This window comes from Protopterus annectens, chromosome 1.part0 (assembly GCF_019279795.1).
Source record: "Protopterus annectens isolate FY-2018-M chromosome 1.part0, PAN1.0, whole genome shotgun sequence".
Taxonomy (NCBI): domain Eukaryota; kingdom Metazoa; phylum Chordata; order Ceratodontiformes; family Protopteridae; genus Protopterus; species Protopterus annectens.
This window is the reverse complement of record NC_056725.1, coordinates 1348461179-1348474271: the sequence shown is the minus strand read 5'-3', so window position 1 is coordinate 1348474271 and position 13093 is coordinate 1348461179. Positions and strand designations below refer to the sequence as shown.

The following is a 13093-nucleotide window of genomic DNA, read 5'->3' as shown; positions in this document are numbered from 1 at the left end:
TTGTATTAGACTAACTTACCTTTAATTTCTCTACAAACCGTCTAAAATTAAATGATTGTCATATACCTTGTATTGATTCTTAAGCAATGTTTTTTACATTATGTTTAATTTGCAATAATTATTTAAACTGCAGATGTTTTTGTTTTATTTTTGAAGACTGTAAAATTATTGTTCTTAAAATGTTTTGAAATAATTTGGAGCTCTTCTCCCCTGGTTCTCTGATGAAAATGAGCTTCTACTCAGTCGGACCTTCCCAATAATCAAATGTTAACAAATAACTAAATAAATGAATAATGTACTTATAGCATGATGGTTGCAGGAAAAGATCAAACTGGGGTGTTTTTGAATTTACTAATAACTTACAGACATTCAACTAGCAATGTAGCTTAAACAATTATAAGAGAGATATGAAAGAACTCATGGAAATAAGCAGGAGGATAACAGGACAGAAGAAGAAGAACTGTAGTTAGTGGTGGGGTGCACGGAAAAAAGGAAGAGGAATCGTTTGGAAATCAGTGCAGCATTAGGTGGACTAATAAGGTACAAAAGACTGAAAGCACCGTGGCTGTAAGAGATGGAGTCTACGCAAAGCAGGCCAGGTGAACAAGAAGAAATAAGCATCTTTGGCATAGGTGCTGTTTAAGCAAACTATTTAAGTTTTCTATCTATTTTAACTGCGTGGGGATTTCATTCCAGAGGTTTGACACATAATGGGAGTAGAGAGACTCCCCAGCAGTGTTAAATGTCTTACTGATACACAGTGAAAGATTATTGCTAGAGCAAATTCACCCAATAGTCTCTACTGGGTGAACAGTACAGTAGAGTATTTTGTAATGCTGGGCATTTTTCTGCACACTACAATAGGTTATGGGCAATGATTACTTGTGAGTATGCCAACTGGTTTGGGAGTTCACGAAAGTTTAATTGTTTTAATGCAAGGCAGTGGTGTGTTTTATAAAGTTGGCTGGTTGCAAATTTAGCTATTTTACAGTAGCAGAAGGTAAGTTTAGTTTTATATGTAGTGTTGACATTTATAAGACTAGGGGGAAGCATATAATAGAGAAGGAAGGAGGTATATTGCTGCTAAGGTAATCCTTGCTTGATTTGTCGGGTAGTGTTTAGCCCTGCAGAGGGAGATGAGTTTTTGGTGAGTTTTCTTGCTGGAATGAAGTACGTAGTGATCAAATTTGAGGCTGTCCTCTATTACGACTCTGAATAGTTTAGTTTGGCTTATGGTTTTTATTTTTGTGTTATCACTTGAGGTAATATGAAATGTGTTTTAGTTAAGGTGTTATTTTGGAGTAAATAGCATAAGTTGTGTTTTTTTTTGAGTTAAGCAGCAAGTTAGAATTTTTTTAGCAGTGTTTCATTGTCAGTGAATTATTTTTGAGTGATTTCCTGTAATTTTGTTATGGATGGGGCACAGCAAATAAGGGTTGAATCATCACCATATTGTACAAGACTGGCAAGTGTTGTAGCACTATGAAGCTTATTTCTGAAAATATTACATAGATGGGGAGTCGAGTATTGACCCTTGGGAAATGCCAACAGAGATTGGTGGGAATGCTGAATGGTTTTATTGCCATTTAGTGGCCTGCTGATGACTGCATAAATAACTGTGAAACCAGGAGAGGGATGGGTAAGTGAGACCTAGTGCTACAAATTCATAGAGGAGCTTTTGGCGGGACACTTTGTCAAATGCTTTGGAAAGGTCAAGGAAAAGTGAAGAAACAAGGTTGCCCTCATTTCTGTACTGGATTACTATGTTGTTAAAGTCCAGGAGGGCAGTAGTAATACTGTGGTTGGGCCTGAAACCTTGCTGGGTGTTGGAGAGGAGGTTATGTTTGGTTATATGTTTCATAAGCTGAAAGTGAATACATTTCTCAAGGATTTTGCAGAAGGTGATAGGATAGCAATAGATCTATAGTTTAACGCTGCTGAAGTATCTCTTTTGTGAAGGGGTATAATAATGGATTTTTTTCCAGAAGGACAGGACATCGTTTTCAGTTATTGACCGGTTGATTAGAATGGAGACAGGGACAGGTAGTCCTAATGCACTAATTTTGAGGAACTCTGTGGGAAGGTTGTTGGCAACTGAGGTTGCTGCTTTTAACTTGGCTAGTATTTTTTTTTTATGGTTGATGTTGGGATGGGCTGAAAACTACAGATCAGTGTGTTGCTTTTGAGAATAGATGAAAGTTGGGTAGGTGAATTGAGGTGGTCATTGAATAGTGATAGAAATGACTGGATAAAATGAGTGCTGAACTGAGTGGCAATGGACTCTTTGTTCACTGAGCAGGACACAGTGTAGTGGCATGATTGGAGTGCAATAGTTTATTTGCAGAGGAACAAAATAGCTCAGGGTTGTTTTGGTGCTTTTTTTGAAGATTACTGTAGTATGATTTCTTGTCAAATTTAACAAGGATCTTGGTACAGTTTCTGAGATATCTAAAATTTTTAAATAATAAATGAAACAGTGCTTTAAGAACAAAACCAGAAGACTTAAAAAAAAAAAAAAAGACATTTGGGCAAGAGGGTGTTTTGACTGTAATTCTTGTAGTATAGTTTTTATAGCCCACTGTGAAACTTGATTGTTTTTATATAGACAAGACCATAAGAAACTTGTCTAAAAGAATCTATGAACATATCACTGCAATTAAAAATGTGACTGCAGTAATGCTTTGGCTAAGCATGCAAAACAGTGCATCAACTTTAGAAAGTCTGTATTTTTTTTTTTGGATAATGTTCCGATTACTGGAGACTTTAGGGATAATTATAGCATACTTTTAGAATCTTAAGAAGCAGAATGGCAAGTTTGGTTAGCCACCGATAAGAAATCAGGACTGAATGAACACATTAATATTAAATGTTTTTTATTACATCAAAGGCTTTAAAACTCCCTGGATGATTTTATTAAGTTTTATAATCTAAATGCTTTTATATATATATATATATATATATATATATATATATATATATATATATATATATATATATATAATTTCTTATGAGTAGATTATACGAATATTTCTTTAAATATAAAATTCAAAATTAATTGATGTCATGTGACTTTTTAAAGATATAAATTGAGCATTTTATCTAATTGATTTATTCTGATGAAATTCTATTATATTAAAAAACAAAAGCGTTAAAGTTAAAATACTTGTGTCATATATTCTTTGGTATACTCTAGACAGAACGTTTGTTTCATTTTTAAGTCTTCTAGTTTCCTTCTGAAAACACGTTTCTGGTTTATTATCTGTTACTTGCCAAGTAAAACCTTTGAGTTATGGCCAAAGAAAATGACAATGCATTCTCTAATATATCTCATTCTAATACGGACTTAACTATTCATCCTTTACCAGCCAAGCTAGTTGAGTAACTCAGTCTCTTGTTTTTGTTGTACACGAGGCTCGAGATGTTCTTGGCCAACTTAGAGCCAGAAGTAATTGTCGCAGCTATGGAGGAAGTATCATGCTCACATCCAGTCAGCGTAGCAATTCAACTGAACCAGATGGGTTTCTTAATTCATTGCATTCACATTCTAATAGTGAAACCACCTTGGTGTTTGAAGAGAGAGAGGCGCTGACAGCTCAGTGGAGAAATTATTTGATATGAATTTTAATCCTTTTTGCCATTTTTATACTCATTCTAACCAAGGCGAGTTGGACTTTGGTTGCAATTCAGGTAACGGTTCAGTCTCACAATGTAAAAAAGCTATTACAGAATTAGACAAAAAGATGATTAAGCTTCAAACCTGGCAATGAGAGGTATGTTATTTAGAGTACTGTCTCAGCATCAAACAAGTTCTGTTTGGTTTACTATTATTTCAATTTCCTAACAGAGTTAAACAAGCAGACAGGTTATACACTAATTAGGCTAACCTGTTCAACAAAATGGAACTTGATATGCGGAAACTACTTGTTGCTGATTATAAATTGAAAGCCAATGATATGCTGGAAGAAATCAAGGTTTTGAATAGCAGCATTAAAAAAAAGATATTTTTTCATGTGTGCATTTCTCTTTATAACAGTATTTCAGCCAAATTAACAGGCATGTTTCTACTATTGTGGACAAGAAAGAGAAGAAATTGAGAAGGGATGCATTAGCATACCAAAATAGTACTGCTTATCCTATAAAATCAAAGCCTTTTGTCAACAAATCTTCCAATTACAATTTTGATTCAACTGGAAATACACAACAAATTAAAGGTGTGACTGATTCCATGGTCCCTTCACAGAAAGTTACTTCAGTTCCTATGGTAAACATCTATGCACAATCAGTTGCACTTGACAAAGAAAAAGCAATTGATTTTACTGCTTCTGCCTGCTATTTTTCCATTAGCAGTCCAGCTCCAACACAGACTTATCCATAAAAAGGAAAATCACAGAGAAACGGGAAGGGTGAAGAGAAAATAACTGAGTCCAATTACATCCTGAACTTAAGTGACCTTGAAATAATGCCAGTCACAAATCAGTACTTGCAAAGGGATTTCCTTTTATACCTTCCCATAAGTCTAATTTAGCTAAGGTTTAAACAGATTTAAAATTGTACATTCATAAGCTCAATTTGCATTACATTTTGCACGATGTTCCACATTTTTCATTGAATGATAATATTTTAAAAAGCATGCTACTTCTACTCCAGTGTTACATTCAACCTTACAAGTGTTCAGTGATGTATGTGAAAGTGAACTGAGGGAAAGGTTACATAAAAACAGTGGCCGTACATTTTTCAACTTAAGTAATGATGAAAGATGTGCATTAAATAACTTGGCAACTAAAAGACAGATTTGTGACATGAAAGCAGACAAAAGCAATGGAACAGTAGTCATAAAAGCAAAATATTACAGTTAATCTGTGTCAAATTTACTACAGGGAGAAGATTGTTATACAAAAGTCTGTAATAATGAAATAGCCAGCAGATTTTCTAACTTTGATAACTACATGATTTGGAAATTCAGGGTTACATTAATCAACAGCTTTACGAGTTCTTTAAGGTGGACTGTCCAAGAATGGCTTGAATTTTTTGGCATTCCAAAACTTCATAAAGGCAAAGCAAATCTGCCTTATAGGCCAATTTTAACTGCTGATATTTACAACACTGAGACTATTTCTATTTATTTAGACAATATATTGAATCCTATAAGTTCAAAAATCAAAATTTTATTGAAGGGATTGATGGCATTATTTGGATCTGTTGCATGACTGTGGAATCAAAAACAGCCAAGGGTTTATGGTGACTTTGGATGTTGCATCATTGTACACTAGTATTAATCAAGAACTAAGAATTGAATATGTTAGGAAGTATTTGTTAAAATATACCAATTTTGACAATACATATTTAAACAATATATGTATTTTGGCTGAAATTGTTTTAGAAAATCATTTTTCTTTTGAAAATGATTATTTTAAACAAATCAAAGGAGTTGCCATTTGCATCCATATTTGCCAACTTAGTTATGGCATGATGGGAAGAAAAATGTTTGATAATACATAGGTTTTTCGGGTCTATAGTATATGCTCAAAGAGACTTTTCTTCGAACATATAATCATCAACACCTAAAGAGCAAACGCCCTAAAGCGCAAATGGCCACGTCAGCGATTTTTTTCCACTGGAAAAAATTCAGTTGGCCATTACTGGGAATTGCCCTTTTCCACAATGTGGAGCGATCTCGGAGTTGGTATATTTAGTTGGGGATGTGTGTGGGGGGGCTAAGCCCCCCCTCTTGATTAAGGTTTTGAAGTTTGTGTTTTTATGTCTACGGCCCCGTGAATACTTTCCAGAGGAAAAAATTTGCAGAAGTGGCCATTCGCACGTTAGAGCATTCGCTCTTTAGGTGTCGATGATTATATATTCGAAGAAAAGTCTCTTTGAGCATATAATATAGACCCGTTTTTTTCAGTAAAATACATTTTCTAGATGATTTGTTTATTTATTGAGAGGTACCATGGATGAGTTTGATTTACTTTTTGAGGAACTAAATCAGAATTCTGTTTTTTTTTTTTTTTTATTTACTTTGGGTAATAAAGGTATAGAGGTGAATTTTCTTGACCTAACACTTATTTTAGATTTTGAACACAGCAAGATATGAAAGCAAAGTTTTCAGGAAAGAAACTTTCATGAAGTTATTTGGATACATCAAGTCAACACCCCATGCATGAAAAGAAATGTAAGGAGTCAATTTATCAGGCTCAGTAGAATGACCAGCAATGATGCAGTTTACTCAATTCAAGTAGAAATATTAATAAAATTATTCTTAGAACGAGGATATAATAATGAGTTTTTAGAGAAAGCCAAAAGAGTGAACAGAATCCAGGCAGTAAAAAATGTGCATAAAGCACACTTTAATAATCCGTATAAAAACTAAATGCAGAAACACCAAGTTAAAATCCAAAAACACATAAGCACTTTTGTTTCGTTATTATCAAAACTTCATCAGATCATCACATATTTTGCTGCCTGGATTCCATTCACTCTTTTGGTTTGGTTTGTTCTTGTTCTTTTAAGTACGAGTTTTAAGAGAAAATTATGATAGAAATAACATCAAAGCAGCGAGGCAAATTCAAGCCTGTTTTAAAATATAATGAAATATTTGAACAGGATAAAGTAGTAAAGAATGAAAAAGATAAAACAATAACACCTTTAACAGGAGATTTCTTTTACCAGTTTCCAAGGATCTGGACGGAATTAGAGACATTCTGAATACAAACTGGAAATTTATTTTAGGAAATGTAAATCTAACTGAAACATTTACTTATAAAAGTACTAATAATATAAAGTCAATATTGGAAAGACCAAGTAATGATATATACACAAACTAATATTTTAGTAACATATGAGTGCACTCTGTAAATTTTGCAGGTATGCTTAGGCTCATCTTTTATTGACATCAAAGGTCATCACAAAGAAATTTGGACAAGAGGGCGTTTTAACTGTAAATCATGTAGTATAGTTTTATACAGCCATTTGTAAAACTTTTGGTTGTTTTTATATATGCAAAAACATAAAAAAGTTGTCTAAAAGAATCTATGAGCATATCACTGCAATTAAAAAATGTGACTGTAGTAATGCTTTGACTAAGCATGCAAAAGACTATCAACTTTAGAAAGTTTGTATTTTATTTGTTTTGGATAATGTTCTAACTGGAGAATTTAAAAGTAATTATAATATACTTTTAGAATGTAAAGAAGCAAAATGGCAACTTATGTTAACCTCTGACAAGAAACCAGGACTGAATGAACATATTAATATTAAATGTTTTTATTAGCTCAAAGGCTTTAAAAATCCCTGGATGTTTTTATAAGTTTTATAATCTAAATATAGGATTCTTATGAGCAGATTTTAAGAATATTTCTTTAAATATAAAATTCAAACTTAATTAATGTCATGTGACTTTTTAAAGCTATATAAATTGAGCATTTTATCTAACTGACTTATCCTGATGAAGTTCTGTTGCATTAAAGAATGAAAGCACTAAAGTTAAAATACTTGCACTATATATTATTTGATATACTCTGGACAGGGTATTTGGTTCATTTTTATATCTAAAATTTTGGTAGGCATGTTGTATTTTATTATTATAACATACTTTTCCATGCATCATCTCTTTGCAGCATTAGCTGTGCGGTCTCGTCAGCCATGGAGCTGTATTTTATTTTTCTTTTCTTGAATAGTGCTAAATCATTTGGTATTTTAGGAAGGTGTAATTGAAGTGAGTAACTGCTTCATCTAGGGGCATTACTTTTAATACATTCTAGTTGCCGTGGGACAGAGCTGTAATAAATGTGTCTGTCAAATTTGGTTAAATTGTGTACATGTTTACAGATTATATGTTTGGGTGAGCCATGTTGTTGTCTGATTACACTGGTTGGGATGTGGTCACTTACAGTATCTGGTAAGCAACCACAAGATTTTAAGTTATGGGGTTTGTTTTTGTCAATATCCAGTCCAGTGTACACTGCCTGTTAGCACTTTTGTTGACTCTGGTGATGGAGCTTATTAGTTGTGTGAAACCAAATAAGTGAATAGAGTCCTTGGGGTTGCTACTCTTTATGGCTTGCCTGTCTAAATTTAAGTCACCTAGGATGACCTTACCAACTCTTCTACTAGTTTTTGACTCTGACCTCCCCAACTACACTCTTACATTATCATTCTTCACATGACACACAGTGCATTTGGAAGGGTTCATAGAGAGCTGCCACCTTCAAAACATACTTCCTTGTGAATCTCACCAGATTTGCACCCCATCAACATGGTGCTCAGGGATGGAGTCCTGACTATGATTCAGATAATCCAGGTTCACTTAGTGGCCGGAAAGTTGCAGCAGCAAACAAGGAGAGGATGAAAATGAGTTGCTGACTCTGGGTCTTCCATCCTGTGGGAAGTGTCATTTTTATTGCTGCAATACAAGTGCCTAGTTTCTGCAGGCATGCAGAATGCAGCACTTTGAATGGAGATGTGTGCTTGGCTTCAGTAAGGTGGTGATGGTAGACTCCAGTTCAAATATGCAAAGTATGAATGCAGAACTGTTAGGTATTGTGAGCCTTGGAGGTGAGGCACGTGCATCTCAGCCTTCAGGAGAAGTTTCAGCCTTACTACAAAAACTTCCCTTAGCTCTGTGTCAGGTAAGATGTGTCCTTATGGGCAGATAGACTCCTGCAGTTCTGCAATCTGGGGACCAGGTTCCACTTCACAGCTCACCCTGCAAAACTCAAATGGCTACATTCTGGGGGGATAAGTCAAAACCTCAGGCCAATGGAACAAGTTTGTACCTACTACTGGCACAACAGAAGAAACAGGCAGATTAGAGTATGAAGCATTTTATATCTGCCTGGATGACAGTTCCCTCAGGCTGGCTGCTGTCCTGTCCAGTGGATGGGACCCTGCTGGACAGTGAATGAAAGGGCTCAAGTGTAATGGGGTTGATAGACATCAAGCAGGAAGACAAAAACCATAATTAAAATACTACTCTCTCAAACTTAATCTACAAAGACACTAACCCATTTTCCATGCCCTGTATGGAGTCAGGGATGAGCACATCAAATAGGGATGTACCTAGAAATGACCTCTGATGCCTTTAGTTACTTTTCTACATCATGGGAGCTGCCTTCTCACCACCGCAGCTCCTGGCATTCTGACCACAGTTCTTACCGTCCAGACATTTTACCATGTGGTCTTGTCCTCTTCATTTCTAAGAAGCCTGCTGTAGATAACCACGTCAAAGACTGCTCTTCTTAAATCCAGATATACAGCATCGAGAGGGATACCTCCATACCCCACCGTGGTAAACTCTGCTGCAATACTGGATCAAGTTAGTCTAACCATCTTCCTGCTGTGAATCTGTGCTGGAATTTATTAAGCATCTTATTCTGCTCCAGGAAATGCCTGCAAGCCTTGATTTTAGGGATTACCTTCACTAATAATCTTACTAATGAGGTCAGGCTCACTAGCCTGGAATTCCCTGGCCTACTGCTTACTTTATTTAAAAGACAAATGATGGGTTATTTTCTATCTGTCCTATGCTCTGTTACTCTCAAATGAGTGCAAAAGATTAGCACAGTTGCCTATAGAAAAGATTACCGCTTACAGGTTAATGTTGCCAGACAGGATGAATCTCATTGTTTCATAATCATATGAATGCTGCATTCTGCTGGGTATCAACATCAGTCTGCTGTAGACACAGGACTGATCATACTCTGGCACATGCCAATTGGCTGTTACTTCCGATGACATCAACTGGTCACTAGACATGTGGTAATGATTGTATTGGCGCCTCTACACAAGGTATATGCACATTCTGGGTATCTGTTTCTGATTACAGCATGCTGGGTAGATCTGTCAAATCAACCCACAGTCCATCCTTCTACTGCAGCTGGGGACGAATGCTAATTCTGCACCTTTCCTACACATATGAGGTATGTAGTGATCCCTGACTCTGAACTCCAGATGTCTGCAAATAAAGCTGGCCTCATACCAGTGATCTGAACCAAATGCCTGCTATTCTGCACTGCTCCTTCTACTCTGACTGTATTCTTTTCACCATCCCCCTCCATCCCTCTGTCAGTTTTTAATAACTTCTGACTTCAGAAGGAACTTCACAACCTTACCAAATCTGGTCCCTTGTTTACATTTTCCTGTATATTAAAAAAAAAAAAATCTTGTTGGACAACTTAATGGTACACACAGACATTACAGGTCAAAATAGGTTAAGAGTTGATTGTGACAATATTCCATTAAGTGTTTTAAGATGCGGTAATAACATCCTACCTTTACAGCTGATCACTGTGTCATACAAAATTAAGTACATACTTAATTCATAACCATTACTTAATTTAAATACTATTCAGAAAGTGGACATCCATCTCCATATGAAAGCACAGGATTTCAACGGTTTTAAAAGATTTCACTACAGTCGGTATGGTCAGCAGGTAAAGTGTTAATTTCGTCACAGTTATCAAATAGTTATTAACCACAATCCATTCTATGACTCACAAAGTGTGAATTAGAGAATATTCTGACAATACCAAAAAATACTAAAAAATGTTGAAACATTAAAATTAACTCAGCAAGGAATACAGCTGTTTTATAAAAAAAGGACTACTGAAAAACAGTAGCAATTAATACCAGCTATATTAACATGCAAACATACCCAGTCTGTTCACAATAAATAGCATCTACTGAAATTACTTATATCTTTAGTAATCCAAAAGAAACAATAAATACAAATGCTGAACCAGCCCATTAGTGTAATGACTGTATTGCCGAATAAAAGGACCGTGTATAAAACGATGGAACTGGATTATCAGAAAGCCAGCTATATGAGGAGGAACACGTGAGTTCTCTATACTAATGGAGATGATGGAAGTGTGCTGGCCCAGTGGGGGCTCCAGTGGAAGTCGGAGGTTCCCCGTTTGTAGCATATGAAAGGACTAAAACACTACAGCCATATAAGAGCATAAAGACGTTTATAAATGAATCCAGTAGTGCTTCATGCTTCTTTATTTAATGTATAATTATATCACTCCTCTCTGGTCTTATTATCTAGTGGCCCAGAAGCCTGATGGGTCACAGTCTTTACTGGCATACTTGTTAGAATAAAGAAAGTTTCTGTCTCCCTTCCAGGAGTACAACATTTTAAGACAAACAAAACACAATACATACCTGCTTTATTTCTGCAATCCTTTGTCTTTTTTAAGTTGTGCTTATGTTTAGTAAATTTGTGGTGAAAGGTATTGCACACAACATTGGTTTATATCCCTTAATCCCAACTTGGATCTGCAAATGAAAATATTAAACAAAGATGAAATGTAATTAAGAAGTTATTTAACAAAAACACACATTTATATCTCAAACAAAGATGTGCTGTCCTAGCACTTACAATACTGAAAAACAAGCAGGATATTAGTGCTAAATCATGAATTAGTTCTTCAGCTTGGAGTAAAGATTAAGGTTTACAGTTGCTAATAAGCCTACTATGTCTGACTGAAATGTATGGTCTTTAAACACACCTTCTCACATATTTCAGTGTAAAATCTGTTAACTTGAGTAAAGAAATGCTCTGAAAACCATGTACTCAACAACACAAATTTTCCTTAAAAATAAGAACACAATCAATTACAAAATAACATGTTTACAGTTCCACACTTCCTTTACTTATATTATGCATTTACTTATATTATGCATTATCACTCCAAGACTACTCCAACTTGAAGATAAACCAGTAATTTTGAAGAATGAAAAAAAAATGATTGCTCTTTCCCCAGAACCCTTCAACCTTGAATTTAACACAATTTGTACACTTTGAGCCTACATCACTATTGTAAGTATCAAGCAACCAAAAACATGCATAGTGAACCCTTAGTGAAAATAAAATGTTTACAACATTGCAAAAGGTTTTTCCCTTCAAACAGGCCATCCTATTGAGTTTCCTTTGGCACTGACAACTCCATTTTCTCTCAAACCATTTGTTCCCACATGCACAACAATGTGAGCTTATGTGTCTCTTAGAGTTCCTGGGCTGTCCACAAAAAACATTTTCCATGAACCTAGTTGGTTTACAGAGTGAAAAAATAAATAAAATTTCCACTGTACTAAAACAATGCACCCCTTTCCCTGTCCCATTCCTGCTCTTCAATGTCATTTGTCACAAATATTACACTTCTTTTCTTTGCTCCTCTAAATATAGTTCTGCATCCTCTCCAAATTTTTGTAAACGGACCTAGATTTTGAAATAATTTGTGTATTTTCATATTATTTAACTGCCTGTTAACCACACAACTGGCATGAGTCTTCCAAACCTTTCTCAACCCTTACGCAAGCACATGAGCAAAAACAATAAACATGGACAATCTGTACAAGCCAGTTGGGCAGAATATTTTTGAAAAGGGGGAAGAAACCAACATACAGAGAAGAAGAAATTTGCAAAGACAAAGAAAAAGTACACAAATGCTACAAGGAGATGAATCCAGCATTTGTTTCTTCTTCAACACTCAGAAGCAAGTAAAATGAGGTGCAACTGGTCTCCAGCATAAATAATAGTTACTCCATGTATTGCCTTAGATTTTCCTCAATCCCCAACCATCTCTCCTTACACCTTTTAATTAGCTATTTAGTCTGCTCCTTTGGACATCATCTGAACTTCAGAAAATGCCAGTGGTAATCCTGCCATGTCAAACAGGCCACCCTATTGTGTTTCCTTTGACAATGACACTTCCACTTTCTCTCATTCCTTCTGCAAGCTGTCTCCAGCAATATCTAGTGTCTTGTCTCTAACCACAGTTGTAGTATTACTTCCATTCAAAGCAAACTAGTTCCCTTTACTCTGCCAATTGGTGTTATGTTTGTTGACTCTCCATGCTCAAAAATGGCTCTGCTCCTCCTAGTTTACTTTCTTTCACTGAGTCAATCTGCTGCCCCTATGTCTTCTCTTTCATTTGCAAATCTCCCATGTCTCCAACATTTATACCTTTGTCAATTTACTCAGTCTTACCAACTGCTGAGACCTTCTTCCCCTAATACTTCTCTTCCCTTCTTCCTCTATCCTGTGAACATAAGACTATTTCTTGTTCTGGCACTCCATAAAACCTCCCAT

The 13093-nt window shown here is 35.5% G+C and overlaps 1 protein-coding gene across 1 annotated transcript in view; it reads right to left on the bottom strand.

The window, feature by feature from the left end:
• The window catches only part of WASF1 (WASP family member 1), a 1915084-nt gene that overhangs the window by 1399538 nt on the left and 502453 nt on the right, over positions 1-13093 (bottom strand). Inside the window, exon 2 of the mRNA XM_044066725.1 lies at positions 11164-11277. The gene's annotated coding sequence lies outside the window, so the exon portion shown is untranslated. The remainder of the gene's footprint in view (positions 1-11163; positions 11278-13093) is intronic.